This window comes from Zingiber officinale, chromosome 10A, assembly GCF_018446385.1.
Source record: "Zingiber officinale cultivar Zhangliang chromosome 10A, Zo_v1.1, whole genome shotgun sequence".
Taxonomy (NCBI): Eukaryota; Viridiplantae; Streptophyta; class Magnoliopsida; order Zingiberales; family Zingiberaceae; genus Zingiber; species Zingiber officinale.
In genome coordinates this window covers 39,696,820-39,720,403 of record NC_056004.1, presented here as the reverse complement: position 1 = coordinate 39,720,403, position 23,584 = coordinate 39,696,820, and positions in this window count along the sequence as shown.

Here is a 23,584-nt window from a genome sequence, read left to right as displayed (position 1 = left end):
ATGGTCGACTAACTGATGTCATCTCACTTGATTATGGTGGTCGTGGATGAATTATTCTTTTTTTTTATGTGATTGGGTTAACACTACTATAGGTTTCAAAATTGATCCATTTGGATTTTTAATGCTGAATTTTTCACACTTGATACATACAGGAGAATGTGAGAAATATGAGCCTTTTATTTTTGCTACGCAAGCTCAAATGGTTTATTATGTTTGTGATCCAAAGGAGGAGGATTGGTACTTGTCATTCGTCACACACCAAGAGATACATACAACATGGGCAAGGAAGATGATATGGATATAATGTATTTTATTCATAATAATTTTTCTAATTTGGAATCAATATTAAGTGATGTAAATAGAGTAGATGTTGAATTAATTAGAACTGATGTAGAGGGCTCAATAGTTGATGTTCTTCCAATTGTGAACAATGAAACAGATGATAAAAGCTTTGGTTGATTTTTGTGTTTTCTTTCATTATGTTGAAACTATCTTTAGAATTCTAAAGCTCTATCAATATGAATTGTTACTAATGTATTGTGAGTGCAAATTAAGATGGCAAAAGGGAATTGTTACTTAAAAAAAAAAAGAATAGAAATCTGCACTTCATGTGTTAGCTTTCTTAGGTTGTGTGCCAAGTGCTAGTTACAAGTTATTGATCATAAAAAAATCTAAATGAAAACATGTGCTTTCTCATTGATGTATGGTGATTGTTCTTCCTCAAATCCTTTACAGTTTCAATTCTTGAAGCACTTTTTTAGTGTGAATTAGAATCTTATTTTTTGAATTGGTTACTGTTGAGTTACTCCAATCTTAATTGGTTCTTTACCCCTACAATTGGTTACAATCTGAATCTATGTTAGAAAAGAAAAAAGAAAACTGTTTGATACCAAATCCAAGTGTTGTTTTAGATCAACAGCAACTAGAATTCAATATTCTGTTATTTCAGTGCTAAATGAAAATATATGCTCAGCAGAACTCCCCATTAACTAAGTTGTAATCACCTGAAAATTAGAATTCTGGAACTGAAATGAAGGTATTCTGCTGAGTTTTATTTCAGTAGTGGCATTTCAGGAAGATGAATGCAAGAATTGGAACTTCCAAGATCTTCTCAATTTGATGTGACAATTTCCTTTTCCTTTTCCATTTGTTGCATTACATCCACTTCATCTCGGATCTACTCTCCTTCTGAATTTGGTCTGGATTTACGACTGACCCTACTGTTGTCTCCTTTATTCAACAATGAAGAACCTTTGTCATCTAATAGTATCTTAACTTGATGTGAATCCTCTAATTACAGCAACAAGTTGGCACTCTAATTCCTTCCTCTTCTAGTTTTTATATGGGTGACATTTTCCTTCTACTGATGACAATCAACTCGCCACCAGCTAGAGAGGTGCTTCCACATTGCACTGGAAAATAACCAAAAGGGTAATTCATCTATGAAATTGATTTATGAACTTTTAGGTTCTTAGTTTCCAGTTTCAGAGTTTGAACATAAAGTGATTCTTGCCTTCAACCATGAAGAATTAAGCTTGGTAGAGGGTTTCATTTAGCACTAGAATGATTCAGGAACAACTTCAGAAATTGGCACAAAATATGATTCTGTTAGTGCAATTTCTTTCTATTTTCTAGTTCTATTGATTTAGTTTTGTTTCTTTTTATCTATTATCAATTGATGCAACATAGTACTTCCTTTCAGAATCTTAGTAATGCTCTCCACACAAGCTAAGAAAACTCAAAGATGAAATTAAATTCTACATTTCAACAATTCAGAAATTAGGTTCCAAGATCAATTTTAGAAATCAGATTCAGCAACCATGCCAAAGAGTTTCAGAAATGAAGTTGATTCTAGACATCTGCCCTTCTGACCTCAGTTTTAGAATTTGATATTTAAGGAAGTTTTAAGCTTGAGTCATGAATATTTTGCAAGATGTCATTTACTACTAAAATAGTAGGAGCTTAAATCTAAATAGTTGCTGGTCAGAAGCTGCAATAAGAATTGGCACATGGACTTTAGGACAATTATTTCTAATTTCAGGAAATCAAAAATTCAATTTCCTGGAATTTACAAGCCTGATTATTTATTTTTATATATAACTTTAAATTCCCATGAGCAACAAATAATGGGTTCAATTATGACATCTATACTTTTAAAATCTTCTCAATTTTGATTTGTATCTCTAGTGGTTCAATAATCGGATTGGTTTGAAGAATAACATAGTTTTTTAATTTCTGCACTACAATTCAGATGTACAATTTCAGAAATCAAATTCAATGAATGAGATTGTAGGTTTAGGTGGGGAAAATCCTTAGGTTGGAAATTTTTGAATATTTTTCGTTAACAAGATTATAGGTATTAAAAAAATGAAGTAACTCATCCTAGCTGCATGGCATGCGATGACTTGCCCTAGTGGCTAGCACGTTGATACCATATTGCCTAAGGTGTCGGGTTCGAGCCCTCTTAGCAACAAATAAAAATATAATATTTACATAATGTTGCCTGAGGTACGTTGTTTGAGTCCACTTAGCAACAAAGTGGAACTGTGTCTCCCCAAAAAATCCCTTCGAGAGTTTCTGGGGTATGGGGTTGCTCAACGGTGGGGCCAGTCACTATAAAAAGTTTATCCTACCTTAGTTTTAAATTGGCATTGCTTTGTCCTAGTGTCTAGAATGTTAATATCATGTTGCCTGAGGTGACAGGTTCGAGCCCTCTTAGCAACAAATAAAAATGCAATATTTGCATAATGTTGTCTGAGGTATCGTGTTCAAGTCCTCTTAGCAGCAAAGTAGAACTGTACCTCCCCAAAAAATTCCTTTGGGGGTTTTTAGGGTATGGGGCCTTTCAGCGATGGGGCCAGTCACTATAAAAAGCTTACTCTACCTTAGTTGCCTAGCAAGCAATGACTTGTCCCCTTAAGGCGGTGCGGTGGTTGAGGCATGTGGTATTACCACATGAGGTCTTGAGGTTGAAACACGATGCGTCTGAGCATGCCCTCCCTCATGCCTTGGCCCCTTGCACTAATGGCTAGGAGCCACTCGTGATTTACCTCATCCGTGTTAGCCTAGGGATAAATTGACGGGGGCGAGTGAATCGCCTTTTGCCACATGGCATGTGATGATTAAGGTTATGAATATTTTTCATTAACAAGATTATAGGTAGTTTAAAAGGGTTTGAAAACAAATTTATAAGATATATAGGTTGATCATTTAATTAATACAAAATAACCTTATAATCAAGGGTATATATTTTCTTTGTAATGTGTTTTAGTCTAATGATCAAGGGTATATATTTTCTTAAGTTTCAGAATATACATGTTTAAAATTTATAGTCTATAATATCAATATTTTTTATATTTATAAAAAAATTAAATTAAAATTGGTTAAACAGTATTTTAATTGAATCCACATCAAATTTTATAACCTAACAATTTTTTCCGCATTTCAAAATTTTAATCAAAATTTTCATTACCTTAACATAATTTACATTCTCAATTTTTTAAAATTTATTTTATTAAATTAATACCATTAATAATACAAATGAGCCTTTATATTAACTTCCCTCCCTCACACTCCATCCAAAATTTCACATTCCTGCTATTCATCTCCCTCCCCTCACCATATCTTATACGCCTCCCCGCTATTTCCCGATTCTGGTAGAGGAAGTCTTCATCGCGCAGCTGTGTCGTCACTTCCATGGACACACTATCACTGACGAGCCTCCAACCTCCACCTCCGACCTTTGACCTTTTCCTTTGACCTCCACCTCCTTCCAGTTACATGGGCAGGAGAACTCAGGCTCCTCCCAGGTACTGATATGCAAAAACCACAAGCGCACAGTTGTCGTCAAATAATAAATTTATAAAGTCGATCCCATGAGGATTGAATTTTAAATGCTAGTTCGTTCTACACTTCGAATTTAGGTAGACAGAATCGATAGATGTTTGTTTTTAGATTTTTAAACTTAAATGTGAAAGTAAAGCAAGTAAATTGAGGAAGTCCTTAGTTCAGAAGATGTTCATTGTAATGGTGGATGTTGTGCTACTAATTGGCTCATTCCTAGTCCTCTGCTTGTATGTTTATAGGATAGTCTAAACATCTATCGAATTCCACCCCACGACAGTATATCAGAGTGCTTCCCCTACCAATAACCAAGTATGTCATCAAGTGAAGAAGTAACTTAGAGAGTCCGGGGTTTGCAGTAGAGTACCTCCTATCACAAGGTTTCCCCTGGGTATACGTCTATAAATTACGTAGGTCACTTGCATAGAATATGATTAGGGGAAGCTCTGTTGGTGCGGGAAGCATCCGACGATCGAACCTGAGTTTTGATAATGGCAAAGGATTCAAAGTTAAAGTGTGTTGTGAACTAATTTGCTTGATTGAGTGTTTCAGGTAAGTCCTAACTATGGTTAGGCAAGGTAAAAACCCTAGGGAGTGGTAACCCTAGGTCATAAGGAGTGGTAACCCTATGCGGAAAGTCTTGGTGGGTCGAGTGCTTCAGGCAAAAATCCTAGGGGGTGGTAACCCTAGGTGGAAAATCCTGGTGTCGCGAACCAGGTGGAAGACTGGACGGGTCGGGAAGCGGGCGTTCAGCAGAAAGTCCGGAGGCATCGAACACCGAGCAAAAGTCCAGTCGATCTGGAGCATCGCACTGGCAAAAGGTAAAATCTCCTTAGTGGAGTAGGTGAGGACGCGTTCCCCGTAGAGGGAATAGTAGGCGTCGGGTCGACCTAGGGTTTCCGGTCGGAAACTTGAAGTCAGACCCGGTCAGTCCGATGACTGACAATTTTATTTATCGTGCCATCTTTTTGTGTTCTAACTCTGTTTTACAGGTAACTAACAGTTTTATGCAGGGTTAGAACTGACCAGGATCGGTCGACCGAACCTTGGGATCGATCGACCGAACCTCCAAGATATCAGATCGGATCTCCAGAAGCTGGACCGAGTTCGACCAGGGATCGGTCGACCGGACCTCGAGATCGGTCGACCGAACCTGGGATAGGTGTCGACTGGATCAAGCCGAGGTGTACGGGTCAGAGGAGACTGATCGGTCGACCGAACGCAGGGATAAAGTTTGACCAGCGGAGCGACGGATCGACGGATCAGATGCGGTGGAGATTATCTGATCGGTCGACCAAACATGAGGATCGGTCGACCGATCCGCTTCGGGTCAAATCTGATCCCGAGACTTGGGGATCTGGATCAGACCTTGCAGAGCTATAAAAAGAGGCCTCGAGGTGCAGCTCAATATTGAATCCCGAACAGAAGTTCTGCACTCTTGTGTGCTCCGTACGCTTCAACTACGCTCTGCTGCTACAACGAACTGAAACTCCAAAGCTCTTCTACTTTCTTGTTCGTTGGTAAAACTTTCTTATTTGCACTTAACTATAATTGCTTTTAGCTTGTAATAATTCCGGATATATAGTTGTTGCCCACCGAAAGCGGTCAAGGACCGCGGGCCTTCGAGTAGGAGTCGAAATAGGCTCCGAATGAAGTAAATCAATTGTGTCTTTGTATTTACTTTACTTTTCATTTCCGCTGCGTTACTTTAGTTACTCGGACGATTTCCGTAAATCGATAAAATAGCCATGAGTGCTATTCACCCCGCCCCCTCTAGCGCTTTTGATCCATCAAGCTCATTAGGTCATGTGATAGACTTATCCATATATAGAATCATCCTCCCTTAGGATGTTGCGTTCCATATAGAAGGATAGTTACCTTAGATACTCAACTCCAAACAAATATCCTAAGGCTATGTTGAGCTATATCAGAACGCACACTCAAAAGAAATGATGATTTATGCATCTAATCAATGAAAATTCAAGTTCATGCACAGCCCCGATATAGACACACAGCAATGTATCTAATTCAGAATTGAGATCTACGCATACAAAAATACAATCTAGATAGATAAATTCATGTTCATAAGGGAAAGCCTCTATGCAAGAATCTCATCAAACAGAACAAGTGCATATAAGCTTCATCAAACTAGGAAAAAGGCAATCCCATAGAGTTTACATCATCCACACAATACAATTACATCTTAATTCCTAAAACAGATAAAATCTACTCCATAATAGCTAGAAATGCAATCCAAAGACTCATAATAACAGAAATCTAAGAGAAGGAGGAGGAAATCTTATCCTTTGATGTTAAGTGAAGCCTTTGGATGCAGATCTTGGCGTGCCGACGAGGATGGAGCAGCGGAATAGCCTCTGATCGCCCAGATGATGCCTCCAGATGCAAGGATTTAACCTAGATGCTCTCCTCCTATCCACCAAACTTCCTCCCTTGTGGAGGAGATAAAGTGCAACTCTTATAGAGGTGTGACGCGGGGTGGCCATGCCTTTAGGCATGGCCTGGACATGACTCCAGCATCTAGCCGTGCCATTTGGCATGGCCAGAGCCAATCAATCTTAGCTACAAGTGGTTGGTCGTGCCAAATGGCATGGCCCCTTCTCTGCTGCTGGCTTCTTGGTCATGCCATAAGGTGCAACCAAAGTCAATTTGGCTTTGTCCACACAGCTAAGCCGTGTGGTTTGACACAGCCAAAGCAAAGCAAGTCTGCTTTGCCTCTTCTTGGTCGTGCAAATTGGCACGACCCCTTCTTCAGAACTGCACTTTGAAGTTCATGGTCGTGCCTCAAGGCATGGCCAAGTCCAATTTGGCTCTGGAAAATGGCATGGAAAGCTTTTGGCCGTGCTTTGGGACACAACTTCTCTCTCTTCTTGTGTTATTTCTTCTCTCTGGTCGTGCCATTTGGCATGACCATGTCTTCTTTGCTTCTTGGTCGTGCCTTTGCACATGACCACCATCTAAATCTTCTTCTGGCCATGCCTCAAGGCATGGCCAGACCCAGTTTGGTTCTGAAATGATATAGGGCTCCAATCCTTGCTTCATTTGATCTTTATTTGCGTCTTTAGCATTCTTTTCCGCTCCAAATTGCTCCTGAAAGTTAACATAAGCAACCAAGCAGATCTCTAGATGTAAAGTAGTAATTATGCTGAAATATGATAGAAAAGGGTGCAAAAGCATAGATCATAACCAAATGAATACAAAAAGATGTGCATTAAATGATATAAAATAACATATATAATCTACGTACATCATGTTGGATCGAGACGCGCTAGAGGGGGGGGTGAATAGCGCTCGTGGCTAAATTTTATGTTTATCGGAATCGTGAAAATATCGGAGTTAAATATACGCAGCGGAAATAACGAATGCAATCACAGAGGGACACAAGAAGTTTTACTTCGTTCGGAGCCTAAGGCGACTCCTACTCGAAGGCCCGCGATCCTTGATCGCTTTCCGTGGGCAACAACTATAAGCTCGTAAAATGTACAATAAGATATTACAATTGAAAGAACTAAAACAAATTATACCGACAACAATAAAGTAGCAGAATCTGAAGCTCCGGGTTGTCGGGGACTTGTAACAGCACTTCTGGGTGTTTCTAGAGCAGCTTGTAGCGTAAGGATTGCTTGGACTTCGTTCCAGAGAGCTGCTGGTCGAAACCCCTTATAAAGGGTGTTCAAGGCGCCTTCTACTGTTCACCAAGGCGCCTTGAACAGCCGAGTCAGCCGGGGAGATGAGGAGCGAACTGGTCGAATCTTATCACAGACTCAAGGCGCCTTCCACTGTTCACAGGGCGCCTTCAGCTGTTCAAGGCGCCTTCCACTGTTCATCAAGGCGCCTTGAGCAGCTTCTCGCAGCCAGCTCCAGCCTTGCATCCGAGGCGCCTCCAAGCTCCATGGAGGCGCCTTGGACACTGTTCATCCGAGGCTTTAAGTTGCTCCTTTGCACCTGCAAGATATGTTAGTCCCAAACACTACCCTGCAGCACAAAGTTAGCACATAATACAACAAATATCATAAATGAAGTATTAACAGTCTCCGGACTGTCCGAGTCTGACTTCAGGTTTCCAGCCGGAAACCCTAGGTCGACCCGACGCCTACTGTTCCCTCTACGGGGAACGCGTCCTCACCTACTCCACTCAGGAGATTTACCTGTTGCCAGTACGATCCTCCAGATCGACTGGACTTTTGCTCGGCACTCGACGCTTCTGGACTTTCTGCTGAACATCCGCTTCACCGGCCAGTTCAGACTTTCACCTGGTTCGCAACACCAAGACTTTCCACCTAGGGTTACCACCCCCTAGGACTTTTGCCTGAAGCCATCGACCTGCCAAGACTTTCCGCATAGGGTTACCACCCCCTATGACCTAGGGTTACCACCCCCTAGGGTTTTACCTTGCCTAACCGCAGTTAGGACTTTCCTGAAACACTCAGCAAAAGCTGTCAGATAACAAAGCACCTTAACTTTGAATCCTTTGCCATTATCAAAACTTAGGTTTGATCGTCGGATGCTTCCCACACCAACAATCTCCCCCTTTTTGATTATGGCAACACGTAATTCAAAGTTAAGAAAAACAACATATGTAATAACTGCATAAAGTTAACCAAGCTTAAGTAAATAAACTTCAAATGCAATAACAGTTAAGCTGGAAACTTTTAACTTTGTAATATTAGACTCCCCCTTAATAAAAGCCCTCCTTTTATTAAATACTTTGAATTTTCCTTTAACTTTAATTTACCTACTCTCCCCCTTTGCCATATATAAAAAAAAACCAGTTTGAAAGTAGATTTGTATTTTTCTGAAGGAAAATTTTCAAAAAAAATAAATTTTCTTCTTAGCAAAACGACTTAGCTTTTTGAATTTTGGGATTTGCCAAATTTGAAAATACTTAGCTATATATTCAGCTTCGAAATGATTTGTATTGAGAAAATATTTTGTCAAATAGCTAAGTTTAGAGTACAATCTAACTAAGTCTAGTTAAAATAGTCTTAAAATTAACTAAGTTTGAAAATATGAGTATTTGAATACTCAATTACATGGACAAGTTTTTTGAAAAACTGTAATTAAGTTTTGAATACTCATTTTGAAGAAAATTTGATATTAAAGAAAAATATTTAGTTTTAGGACAGAGGGAGTAGCAGTAGTTTGTTTTCTAGTCCAAGCATGAGTCAAATTAAATTATTGAGTTTAATTTGATTAAGTATCAGAGCCTTAAAATAATCAGGTAAAGTAATTTGATTAGAACCTTAAAGTACAGTCATGCTTAAACAAAAAATTGAAACACACTTTTCCCAATTGTCTAACCTTTAGCTACTTGCTGATTGCCTAGAGGGCAGTAGCTTTCACATGGTTAGTCAAGTTGAGTTATTTTGATCCAGGTAGACTTGACTAGAGCTGGAGAACTTAACTTGATTAATGTTTATTGCATATTTAACGCCCAGACTCATATTGATGCACAGATATAAGCATTCTTGAGTCCAAGCAATACCCTATGCATCTCACGCCGTTCTATGTGTGTCAATCACAATCAAGGTAAACCTAGGTGTTTGTGAGATGCTTTGGCTTGATTCTAGGGGAACATGATTTCTAGGGGAAAACTTAGGCTAAATCCAAATGTTGAAAATCATTTTGAAATTCTAAGAAGTTGGAATTTTGAAATCATTATTTTTCCTAGAATTTGTAAAAAAAATAAGTACCCTCTAGATCATTTGAAACTAAGTAAACTGTTGACTGGGAGCATGCAAATAAGTAGATATCACATCAAGAGGGTCTAACAAAACAGATAAACAGTGAAGTGTTAGTTTCATAGACAAAAGTCCTTAATACAATGCATAAAATGGTCAAATCAACGAGTAGGATCATCGACTCGAGGAGCATCAGCGGGAGGTGGTGCATGGGGCAGCGCAGGTGCTGGCTGGCCCAGACGTCGTATCTCGTCTCGGAGGGAGGTAAACCCGGCAGCCATCTCGGATCGAAGGGTGAGAACTATCCGTCGTGTCTAAATAGACTCGACCTCGAGTCTAGCAAGTGTCCTCGACGGAGAGTGAGGAAGAGGTCGAAGGTCCAGCTGAGGTGGATGGTCTAGCAGACGGGGAGGGATCCGCAAAAAGATCCTCAGCTAAGAAATCAGCCCACTCCTCTCCCTCGCCTGGTATGTCCTCGGCTGCTGGAGCGATAGGGGCAGCTACCTGCTGTGGTCGTCCTATCCACGCTAGAACTCCATCAGCTGTGATATCGGCACTGGCTAGTCTACAACTACGGGATCCTAGCTCATCATATATAGTAAGAGGAATGACTGTTCCTCTGGTCACATCTATACCCTCTATGGTCGAAAAGAAGCGTGTCAGAATATGATAATAGGGCATGTGGACTATCTTGGAGGTGACTGTCCCAGATGCACAGATAATGTTCTGGAACATATGCAGGGCAATATCGATATCAAGTCGATGACATAGGGCGTACAAGAAGAATGAGTGTGAAGATCTCATCTTCGGGACATCCCGAGATGAGATCGGCAGAATACATGCTGTCAGGACCCTATACATCACGTAGTCCTGAACCCGAAGAGTAACTGACCTGAATTCAGTCAAGTCAGCATGTCTCGCTCCCCCGAAGAAGTACGTATAGATAGTATCTAATGTAATGTGGGAGTAAGGATCGCCAAATGGCAGATCCCTACTGGGGTAGCATAGAAAGGTAGACTCAGAAACCCTAAGTCCTAGGGTGGTGCGTAGCAGAGTGGGAGTAAGCTCAATGTCCACGCCAGAAACTCTGGTGCTGTACCTATTATCATCAACCCTCTCAAGGTTGTGATAAAACTGTGCACATAACTCCTGGTTTACTGTATCGGTGCAGTAAACCAATTGATCCAGTTGATAGTGCTCTATCATTTGAATGGTTGGTTGACAATACTGGGTATAAAAAGTCTTGTTTACATATCTAGGTTTGATAGGTTCAAAGATGTAATTAGCAAAGGTATCCCTAAGATGTATAGTCGGGAATCTGATATCTGCTGATGGAATTCTAGCTGGATTAAGATCAACATGTCGGCGTTTCCTATTTTTAACGATTTTACCAAAAATTGACAGAAATAAGCAAAGATTCTAAGTAAAACTTGATCGGAAGGGATTAGGATTATACCTAGGAGGCATTGTCACGTATTGAGGAAGATTAAACAGGTAAAAGGCGCCATGGTTGGGAAGAACACGCACGAGTATCGCGTGCTCGGCGTCGGCAGAAAACGAACAGAAAAGCTTCTGTTCGTTTTCATATAAAGTGTTGAAGGCGCCTTAAAACAAGGTTTAAGGCGCCTTATATACGTTGGAGGCGCCTTGAGTTGATCCGAGGCGCCTTAAGACGAAGCGGCGGGAATTTTCCAGCCGCTTGCTAGGGCGCCTCCTTTTGATGGGAGGCGCCTCCGATAAGCTCCACGCGATTTTTTTTTTAATTTTAATTTAATTTAATTTAATTAATAAATTTTGAAGAGGTTTTTTTTTAAAAAATAATTTTAAAGGTAAGTTTTAAAATAATTTGGAATTGAGTTTTGAAATTGAGTTTTAAAATAATTTTCAAATATTTTTTAAATTGAGTTTAAAATAATTTTCAAATATTTTTGAAATTGAGTTTAAAATAATTTTCAAATATTTTTAAAATTAAGTTTAAAATAATTTTGAAAGATTTTTGAAATTAAGTTTAAAATAATTTTGAAAGATTTTTGAAATTAAGTTTTGAAAAGATTTTAAAATTAAGTTTTGAAAAGATTTTAAAATTAAGTTTTGAAAAGATTTTAAAATGATTTTTGAATTTTAGTTTTGAAAAGATTTTAAATTGATTTTGAAAAGATTTTGAAATTAAGTTTTGAAAATATTTTAAAATGATTTTGTGAAGATTTTGAAATTAAGTTTTGAAAAGATTTTAAAATGATTTTGTGAAATTTAGTTTTGAAATAATTTTAAAATGATTTTGAAAAGATTTTGAAATTAAGTTTTGAAAAGATTTTAAAATGATTTTGAAATTTAGTTTTGAAATAATTTTAAAATTATTTTGAAATTTAGTTTTGATATAATTTTAAAATGATTTTGAAAAGATTTTGAAATTAAGTTTTGAAAAGATTTTAAAATGATTTTGAAAAGATTTTGAAATTAAGTTTTGAAAAGATTTTAAAATGATTTTAAAATGATTTTTGAAATAATTTTAAAATGATTTTGAAAAGATTTAGAAATTAAGTTTTGAAAAGAATTTTCAAATATTTTTGAAATTTAATTTTAAATAATTTTGAATTTTAGTTTTTTGAAATAATTTTGAAGTTTAGTTTAATTTCGAAATTTAGTTTTAAAATAATTTTGAGATTTAATTTTAAAATAATTTTGAAACTTAATTTTAAAGAATTTTAGTTTTTTGAAATAATTTTGAAGTTTAGTTTAATTTCAAAATTTAGTTTTAAAATAATTTTGAGATTTAATTTTAAAATAATTTTGAATTTTAATTTTAAATTTCTTAATCATCTCACCCGGCCTAAATTTTTAATCAGGTAATCCTATAATTGTTGTGAGATGAATTATAATTCAATTTTAAGGTTTGGGTTAACTTTGTGTTAGATTCAGGTTTAGCTTTGGGTTCAACAAGTAAGCATTCTTTGGATAAACTTCTGGGCTATGGTGAGTCACAAGGAACTAATTAAAGTAACCATGCCTTCGAGGTTTTCTATATAGTCCTACCCATTGAGCTTAGTACTAAACCTTGGTCTAACTAGTTAGGATCCATTTAAGGGTAGCTTCGGTCAGTTCCACTTGGCCAAATGCACCAGGTCGAAGCCATGTCTTCCTAGACATGCGATGCCCAAGCTTCCCTAACGTACTATCATCCAAAAACTTCACCAGTACTGTGGTTCAAGTTAACCTTAGTCCGTTTTAATCTAACCTTAATTACCCTGCCGGGTAATCTACTCTTGTTTTACCCATTTCGGGTAGATTAGGTTCAGTTACCCTGCCGGGTAGTTTAGTTGGGGGTGCCAGCGAGTCTGGATCCTCCATCTTTATTTTGAGTTTTAATTTAATTTCGAATTTTGAATTTATAACTTAATTTTAAATTTTGAAGTTGATTTTAGTTTTGAATTTTATAATTTAATTTTGAATTTTGTATTTAATTTTTAATTTCAATTTCAAATTTTGAATTTTGAATTTAATTTTTAATTTCAATTTCGAATTTTGAATTTTGAATTTTGAATTTTGAATTTAATTTTTAATTTCAATTTCGAATTTTGAATTTTGAATTTAATTTTTAATTTCAATTTTGAATTTTGAATTTTGAATTTAATTTCAATTTTAATTTCGAATTTTGAATTTTGAGTTTAATTTTAATTTTAATTTCGAATTTTAAATTTTGAGTTTAATTTTAATTTCGAATTTTGAATTTAATTTTAATTTTAATTTAGAATTTAGAATTTTAAATTTTTAGGATTGTTTTTCTGTTTGCTCCCCCTGGATCACGGCCTCGATATGGTCTATCGAGGTAGTATATTTGATCCTTCGGAACCCAGTATTGGCCAAGTCCAACTTGATTGACCAAGTTAGACTTGGAGACCCATGCTTGGACTGATTTAATACTTTGTTTGTTTATTAATGATAAATAAGATCTATATTTACTTTTGTATCCCAGCTCAGTTCTGTTGTAGACGGCTCTTTGTGTCCCAAGAATCAAGTCCAAATTCTTGGAGCCCAAAGTAAACCGTTCTAAGGTATTTTCTAAATCTTTAACCTGATTTGTTAGACTTGAATTTTCTTCCTCAAGTTTTTGAACTTGAGTTGGAAATTCAGTCTGACTCTGGTCAGGTAAGGGTTTGGTGTTAGCCACTTCTTTAAGGACACTTACTTCCTTTAGAAGTGACTTAACTTTCAGGTTTGACTTAGCTAATTTGTACAATAAATAGCTAACTAAAATGTTCAACCGGGAGATACTTACAGCGGGGTCTGGTCCTTCGGAAACGGATACGGATCCGTGGCTTTGCTCGCACTCTGCCTCAGACTCGCTCTCGCATCCGTATTCGACGACTTGGTCCCGGGCCATTAATGCGAGTAGACTCGTTTGTTCGAGCTTGTCCTCGTCGTCGTCGTCCTCCGATGAAGATTCGTCCCATGTTGCCTTAAGGACCTTTTTCCTTCTTTGCTTTTTGACCTCCTTCAGGTTAGGGCAGTTGGATTTGATGTGCCCTTTTTGGTTACACCCGTAGCATGTAACTTCAAACTTCATCTTTGTATTTTGTGGGCCTTCCTTTGATTTTACTGCCTTCTTTAGATCTCTTTTGTCGAATCCTTTCGTCTTGTAGAGCTTCTTCACGAGGTTTACCAGCTCGGTTGTAATGTCACCTTCTTCATCGTCAGAGTCTGGTTCAGCTTCCGATGCTGGTTCGGTTCTCCGTCGTGGTCTCGGTTCCCGGGTTCGGCTTGTACCTGCAACCAACGCAATACCTTTCTCGGTTGGCTGTGCATTAGTCTGCTCATGAAGTTCAAATTCACTAAAAAGTTCATCTAGTTTTAAAGAAGATAAATCCTTGGAAACTTTGTAGGCATCTACCATTGATGCCCACAATGTATTCCTTGGAAACGAGTTTAGGGCATACCTTATTACGTCCCGATTTTCTATCTTCTGGCCAATTCCGTGAAGAGAGTTAAGGATGTCTTGTATTCTCGCGTGAAGAGAACTCGTCGTTTCGCCTTCCTGCCTTTTTAGATTATATAATTTATTAAGAAAAAGATCTCTTTTACTTACCTTAGTGTCGTCAGTGCCTTCATGGAGTTCGATGAGCTTTTCTCAGAGCTCCTTTGCAGAGGAGAACGGGCCAACTCTGTTGAGTTCTTCCTTTATAAGACCACACTGGAGGGTGCAGGTAGCTTTGGCGTCGGCTTCCACCTTTTTTATTAGAGAAGCGTCCCACTTCTCGCAGGGTGTAGTTTTGCCGTCGTCATCGATTGCCAGTTTCAGTCCCGTCTTTATGATCATCCACGTTTCGAATTGTATCTTTAGATACGTTTCCATTCTTCCCTTCCAGTAGCCAAAATCCTCTCCGGAGAATAGCGGGGGACGTACAGTGCTGAAACCCTCTTGTTGGGCCATTTATAATATGTAACAAAAGAAAACAACAGAATATGTTCCAAGACTAAGTCTTGGATTAGTAGTGCTGGAATAAAGAATAATAAAAACGAACTCGAGTGGTGTTGCACCTACTTCGAGCAAAAGTCGATTCGAGGGAAACAAAAATTAGAATATAGCTATCAGGCTAAATTCTAATTCGACTCCGAAAACGAAAAAAAAACTACGAAAAATTTGTTTTGAAAGGTGGTTGCACCAATTCAAAACGACCCCGCTCTAATACCAATTGTTGGATCGAGACACGATAGAGGGGGGGGGGTGAATAGCGCTCGTGGCTAAATTTTACGTTTATCGGAATCGTGAAAATATCGGAGTTAAATATACGCAGCGGAAATAACGAATGCAATCACAGAGGGACACAAGAAGTTTTACTTCGTTCGGAGCCTAAGGCGACTCCTACTCGAAGGCCCGCAATCCTTGATCGCTTTCCGTGGGCAACAACTATAAGCTCGTAAAATGTACAATAAGATATTACAATTGAAAGAACTAAAACAAATTATACCGACAACAATAAAGTAGCAGAATCTGAAGTTCCGGGTTGTCGGGGACTTGTAACAGCACTTCTGGGTGTTTCTAGAGCAGCTTGTAGCGTAAGGATTGCTTGGACTTCGTTCCAGAGAGCTGCTGGTCGAAACCCCTTATAAAGGGTGTTCAAGGCGCCTTCTACTGTTCACCAAGGTGCCTTGAACAGCCGAGTCAGCCGGGGAGATGAGGAGCGAACTGGTCGAATCTTATCACAGACTCAAGGCGCCTTCCACTGTTCACAGGGCGCCTTCATCTGTTCAAGGCGCCTTCCACTGTTCATCAAGGCGCCTTGAACAGCTTCTCGCAGCCAGCTCCAGCCTTGCATCCGAGGCGCCTCCAAGCTCCATGGAGGCGCCTTGGACACTGTTCATCCGAGGCTTTAAGTTGCTCCTTTGCACCTGCAAGATATGTTAGTCCCAAACACTACCCTGCAGCACAAAGTTAGCACATAATACAACAAATATCATAAATGAAGTATTAACAGTCTCCGGACTGTCCGAGTCTGACTTCAGGTTTCCAGCCGGAAACCCTAGGTCGACCCGACGCCTATTGTTCCCTCTACGGGGAACGCGCCCTCACCTACTCCACTCAGGAGATTTACCTGTTGCCAGTACGATCCTCCAGATCGACTGGACTTTTGCTCGACACTCGACGCTTCCGGACTTTCTGCTGAACATCCGCTTCACCGGCCAGTTCAGACTTTCACCTGGTTCGCGACACCAGGACTTTCCACCTAGGGTTACCACCCCCTAGGACTTTTGCCTGAAGCCATCGACCTGCCAAGACTTTCCGCATAGGGTTACCACCCCCTATGACCTAGGGTTACCACCCCCTAGGGGTTTACCTTGCCTAACCGCAGTTAGGACTTTCCTGAAACACTCAGCAAAAGCTGTCAGATAACAAAGCACCTTAACTTTGAATCCTTTGCCATTATCAAAACTTAGGTTCGATCGTCGGATGCTTCCCACACCAACACATCACACCCCAGACTTAAACCTTTGCTTATCCTCAATCAAACTCTGCAATCTAGATTCATGAGTTAAAATGAGTATCCCTAGTGATTCTATCCAGTTCTTATCAAGATAGTGAAACTAATGAGCATAATCACAATGATCTATAAGAAAGCATTCGATTGTTATCAAATAAAATTTTGCAATCTAAAAACATGTGTAAGAGTAAGTGCATCATAATCCTTGATGAATCAATTTTAACTCTATCGAACAATTTTAATAATGAGCATGATAATAAATGGATTTAACTTAGCCTAAGAATAAGTCCTCCGTGCTCAGTCAAATTTCTCAAGAAACAATTCTAAATCTTAGTCAACTTATCATTGAACCATCTTTTCCTATTATTCCCAATAGTAAGCATTGCTTGATTCATCTTTCCTAACTCTACCCAAGGTCTAAAGAATGTGCTCGATAACAAGAGAAATCTAGTGTTCATTTCCCTAGTAACATAACTCGGTCTCAAAGGGGCAAACAACTAGTTTCTACTCATGACAACAAATTTTTCAATCCCTTATTTTATATGTTTTTTTTTTAATTTTTTATTTTTATTGCACAATTATAATGATACAAATTTATGGGATTTTCGTTTTTCCAAATGAGCTTTAATGTTTCGAGCATCAATCTAATAGCCGAGATGTAGTTAAGAAATCACCATGGGAAGTCAAGTACTCATCAAATCTAATGAATCATGACTAATTTCATAACTTTCATCTATCAAAATAAGGTATAGTGTATAGAGATCCTTAAGCTAGACTAAAATTAAATCCTTTCAATGAAATCCAATTGCTCATGTCCTGCTTTTGAAGATAGAGAAAAGTAGATCATCAAGTATACTAGCACTAACAACCTAACAACATGAATCTAAACATTGATTGTGCTAAAAATTTTGTTATCAAACAATTGCTATGCTCATTTTGTTCCACTGTAGATAGAAAAATAGATCACTAGATATACTGATAATAGGAAATGTAGCTCATGACCTTTAGATAATAAATAAATATGCTAGAAGTTTACTATCAGACAAGTCAGCAATAATAGTGTGGGTAATGTAACTCAAAATACCTCAAAAATTTTATTATGACCAAAATCTAAATTTTATTATCAAAATCTATACTATAACCCAACATATATGCATCTAAGTATGCATCCCCTCAGACTTAAACTTTTCATTACCCAATGAAAATAAAGTCAAATATGAACGAGAGTTAAGGTTAAAGAAGATACCAAGTGAGACATGCCAAGTTAATGAGTCAATCAAGTTCTAAAATTCCTTCATTATCCTCAAGTCTCCTAAACAATGTATCTTGGAAAAGAAGTATGGACAAGAAAAGCTAAGGGGTTGGGTTAAGAAAAGAGAAAGAAAATAAACTAAAATAATAACAAGAAAGAAACTTGGGTTGCCTCCTAGGAAGTGCTTGTTTTGGGTCCTAAGTTCGACCCCTTATCATAGCCACCAAGCTTAAATCTTGACCTTGGTGGCCTCAGATATTTTAGAACCTTCCTGCATAAGGTTCTAAAATTCTCCTTAACTAATATGTCTTCCTTCAAAGGTTTATCATGAAATAGTTTATGTGAATCCTTTGCAACATGTTCCTTGTAACCAACATGCTCAACACAGAATTGGTTAGTAGCATTAGATATATTAAATAAAAGCATACTACTACCAATTATAGGAAAATTTAAATCATTGAGCATGGGTGTTACTAAAGGAAATTATTCTTGAGGCTTTGCATCCATTGCATAAGTCCCTACATTACCCTCATCATTCATATCTGGTGCTGCATCATCTATAAAATCAAACTCCTGTGTGAACCAAGGAAATGATGCTTGGGGCATTGCCCCTACACTTCCTTCCACAACTTCATCAATAGCAGCACAAAGGGAAGGCTCCTCTTGATTATTAACAATAGGAGGTATTGGAATTAGAGCAATGCACTCCTCTATCAGATTCTCTATTTCATCTGCCCCAATCTCATTTACATTATCATCATTCATCTCATCTAATTGAGCCTGGGAGGCTTTGAAGCTTTCCCACATTTCTCATAATCTATCTTCCAAGGTGTGGAAAGAATCTTCTATATCTTGTTCCTCAAGCTCATATTCATGGATGATGCTCATCTGAAGGTCCTCCCAAGTTGAGAGCAGAGTTGGCGTTTTAGTGTAAGATGAGTCTACATTGTTGCTCTTAATCATTTACTTCATATCCACAAGCATTTGAGTTTGATTGGCCAAAACTTCTTCCACCATCTTTTCCAATCTATCTTCTTGAGATGGTGGTTGAACTTCCATTGTTGGGTCAAAATAATTATACCTTCCTTCTTGTTGATTATTTTCAAAAAAAAATTTGGGGGTTCCTTTGGCTAGATATTTGATAATGTGAATTTGAATAGGCCACTTCATTGAGCTTTCTTTCAAGTTCTTCCAATGATTTCACCAAATTATTTATCCTTAAACAAGTTGCAATGGAATGACCCGTTACTTTGCAAACCTCACAATAACCTTGCTCCGACCACTGATTGTAGTTGGGATGTGAACCTCACAAGAAACAGTCAAATAGTGATGGACAAGTATTCTCCACATGACCTATTGCAAAACAGATATCACAAAAGACAATATAAGAATTCACATTTGCATTTTGGTTGAACTTATAAATTAGGGCAAACAACTTCGCCTTCAAGGAGTCCATGTCTATTTGAAAGGGAGTGTGTTAGAAACAGATAGACTATTAGCAACAAAATTAAGGAAAATAACAAGAAAGAAAATGTAGGAAAGAAAATAAAATGCAGAAAAGGAAATATGATGCAAAGATGAGAAATAAGGTATAAAGAATAATGAATGAAAGAATAAGGGAAAGAGAATGAATGTGCAAGAATAAAGGATAATGAATAAAGAATTAAAGAATTAAAGAATTAAAGAATTGTCTAGATAAATTCTAATATAAACTAACTAGACTTAAGACATTCAATCCCCGACAACGATGTCAAAAACTTGATGTGCAAAAATTGCAAGTACATGGTTGTCATCAAGTAATAAAATTTATAAAGTCGATCCCACGAGGATGAATTTTAAATGCTAGTTGGTTCTACACTTTGAATTTAGGTAGACAAAATTGATAGATGTTTGTTTTGAGATTTTCGAACTTAAATGTGAAAGTAAAGTAAGTAAATTGAGAAAGTCCTTAGTTCAGAAGATGTTCTATGTCGAAGGTTTCATTTTAATGATGGATGTTGTCGTACAAATTAGCCTGTTCCTAGTCCTCTGCTTATATGTTTACAGGATAGTCTAAACATCTACTGAAATCCACCCCACGACGGTGTATCAGAGTGCTTCCCTGCCAGTAACCAAGTATATCATCAAGTGAAGAAGTAACTTAGAGAGTCTAGATTTTCTGTAGAGTACCTCCTGTCACAAGGTCTCCCCCGGGTATATGTCTCTATATTACGTAGATCACTTACATAACATATGATTATGAGAAGCCCATTAGGTCAAGTGATAGACTTATCCATATATAGAATTTGATCTTGTCCGAGTGGTGAGTCAATGGGCGCTGGGGGCGTGGCACTCCTGTTGACTGGTCGAAGACTCTAAAGACGTAAATCCCTTACCGCCGTGGACCTGCAAACACAGTGTCGAGCTGAGGAGGGGTTCCCCGGCAATGACCCTCCAACGCTCAAGTCAAATTTCCAGCAGAAAGATGTAGAGCAACGAAGCGAGAACTATAGCTACAGTAATGAAGTGAGCATACCTCCGTAGAAGCTTGGGGGACCTTATATAGGGCTCCCCAGAGGCGCGTGCACGCTCCCTGAGGCGTGCACGTCTCTCGAAGCATATCTGGAAGGGGTGTGTCAGAAAGCATGCCTGACACCATACCTTAATAGTACGAGCATATCCCTGACGCGACAGTGGAAGCTTCCACCGTACGATTCTTTGTCTGACTTTGCTGCCGACCATGCTGCCTGTTGGCGATGCTGCTTCCTACGAAGATATCGGCAACTGCTCCTCTAGGCCCTTTCCGGGCCGGGCGGGGGAGCCGCTTGCTGTCCTAGCTGATAGCCTGACCGGGTCGAGCGTGATGTCTGATCGGCCCTGATGCACACCGGGCCGCCCGTATGCCCCGGCTGCATAGCCGGGGACATGTCTGCTCGGCAAATATCCTCTCTACATGCCTGAGCTTTTTAGCTTCGGAAACTCGGGATTAATCCGAGCTGTAGTAGTGTTGTGTCAGGTGCTCCCTCTGTCCGATCGGGGAAGTGAATGACCCATTCGGCCGAGCTCCTTTGGCGTTGACCTTTTGACCTTCCACATGTCATTGACCCTCCTCGGGAGGAGAGCCCCCTCCTATAGCCGGATTAGAATTGTTCTTCCTTATGAGGTTGTGTTCTATATAGAAGGATAGTTACCTTTATAGGGATCTAGTGCGCTAAACACACGAAAAATACAGCGAAAAATTTACTAGATCCTCTCCAGAAGATCCATACAAGGGAAAAACTATCATATACTAAGTTTAATCAGAGGGTTATACCTTTGGTGTGTGCACTTGATCTCCCGACAGCTAGGATCTCAACACGATCATGTGTCTGTGCCTCTACAATATCCACACGAACAAGCCTTTGTTTGTCTCATAAACTCATGAAATGGAGAAAGAAACAACCTTTGGTTGTGCTAGCAACCACAAGGTGAGTTTCGGCCAAGAGAAGGAAGAAGAAGAGGAGGAGGAATCTCAATGGACACAATAAGTTATCATCTAATGAAAATTTCATTCATAAATCATATTTATATCCATCTAAGGAATACCAAAGGATTTTGGCCTTTGGTCTTCCTCTCTTCAATCTAATGGTTCAAAATTGATCATTCAATCCAATGGCTCAAAATTGACCATTCATCTTCCTTGATGAACTTGACTTCACACAATGAGTCTACCTCATTGAACCTTATCAATCCCAATTAACTCTATAAACATCAATCCAAATTGACTCTATGAATCTAATTCGAATTAGACTCAATCCAATAATTGGATCCAATTGAGTCTAACTCAATAAGTCTAATTCGGATTAGATTTAATCCAATGATCCATCATATGAACTCATCTCCAAATCAACTTGTTCTTTGTGTGTGACCCAATAGGTTCTCATAATATTGGAAATATATCTAAATCAACATTTTAGATACATAAATAATGAGTGGCATCTAGTAAGTCATCATTGCTACCCAAGTAACGAGAATGTCAAGATCAAACTTAACCTTTCCATGGCTATTATCTTGTATGACTTGGTCCTTCTATCCTTGATATCTAGATTGATCAATGAGGCATAAACTATTTTATCCTCTTATCAATCTTTGTGTTTCTTAATCTCTAAGTAGACACACTCAAAATGAATAAGCTTAATATCTTATATTGACTCATTTGAGTATGACCATGCATTTTGTGTCCTACTAATCAAGGGGCAAACAGATATCACTTTCATCATATGGAAGGGATATATCTCATCTACATCACTCACATCCCTCCACATAAGTTATTGCATACCCAGTGATCGACTTTATAGTCTATCCTATTACAGGTGACGTTTGCCGATACCAAAGTATACAATGCCTTATATAGGGAACCATAGTGACTTCAGGTCTAAGAATTATTCATACTAATAGTCACATGAGAATATTTATGACACTCATATAATGATCCATGAAACATTCTCATGGTGGGTCATTCAGTACATATTCTCTAATATATACCTATGTGTTAACCTGATATCTCATATCCATGACTTGTGAGATTAAGTTATCCGTTGACCTATATGTTAGTCTCAACAAATTAATATTGTCCTTGCATATTAATGCTTGACTAGGAATAGTTAAAAGTAATATTTTATTTATATCTACAATATCTCACTATCAATTCAACAAATTGATATGTTGTAGATTAGAACCTCCTACTCTAGGATATTATTATACTTATTCATTCGACACTGAATTGAAGTAAATATAATTGCCAATTTTACCTTTTATTAATAATAAAATATGATACAAAAGAAGCCCTTTACAATCATCTCATAATTGGTACTAGGGCTAATACTAAAAATCTTCCACTAGCACTAGTGCCAATCACTGAGTTATCGAATACCCATTGACCTAGTGTGACCATCATGCTTCCTCTATGTAAAAGCCTTGGTCAAAGGATCCGTAATATTAGCATCGATCGGTACTTTACATATCCTCACATCTCCTCTATCGATGATCTCTCGAATGAGATGGAATCGCCGTAGTATATGTTTGGATCTCTGATGAGAGCGAGGTTCCTTAGCCTATACAATAGCCCCATTGTTATCACAATAAAGGTCTATTGGGTTCGCTATACTAGGAAGAACACCAAACTCTGTAATAAACTTCCTGATCCAAACAGCCTCTTTAGCTGCAGCTGAAGTGGCAATGTACTCAATCTTTATTGTAGAATCAATGGTTGTATCTTGCTTTTGTCGGATCGAGTCACACGTGAGATGGGGGATGAATCACGTGGTTTTAAAAACTGGTCTTTTTCATGTTTAAGAACTCAGTACATAGCAAAAAACTATGAGAAAAGACAGAAATAGAAAAGCAAGTAAACGAACACGTGTTCGATTTTACTTGGTTCAGAGCCTTCGGCGACTCCTACTCTAAGACTCATGTCTCATGGACCTATCGATGGGTAATTCATTAAAAACAACTTCCAATACCTCCAGAAGAGGGAATTAAGTACAAATAAGATCGGACAAGTGCAACAGACTGCACTTCCTAATTGTAGAATTTAAGTACAAAAATTGTTATTGACACTTAGGATTGAAGTGGCTTATTCGTGTATCGATGTCGGTCTACCGACCATGATCAGAAGTCCTTGGAATAGTCGTCAAGTGCAGCGGCTTCGTAGCCGAGTTGTAGCAAGAGCCCGGAGTAGTTGAAACTTCAGAAGAACGCATAGTAGCTAGTATATTCATTGTTGATGAAGCTTTAGGCGAGTAGGCTTATAAAGAGCATGGAAGGCGCCTTCTATAGGTATTGAAGGCGCTTCC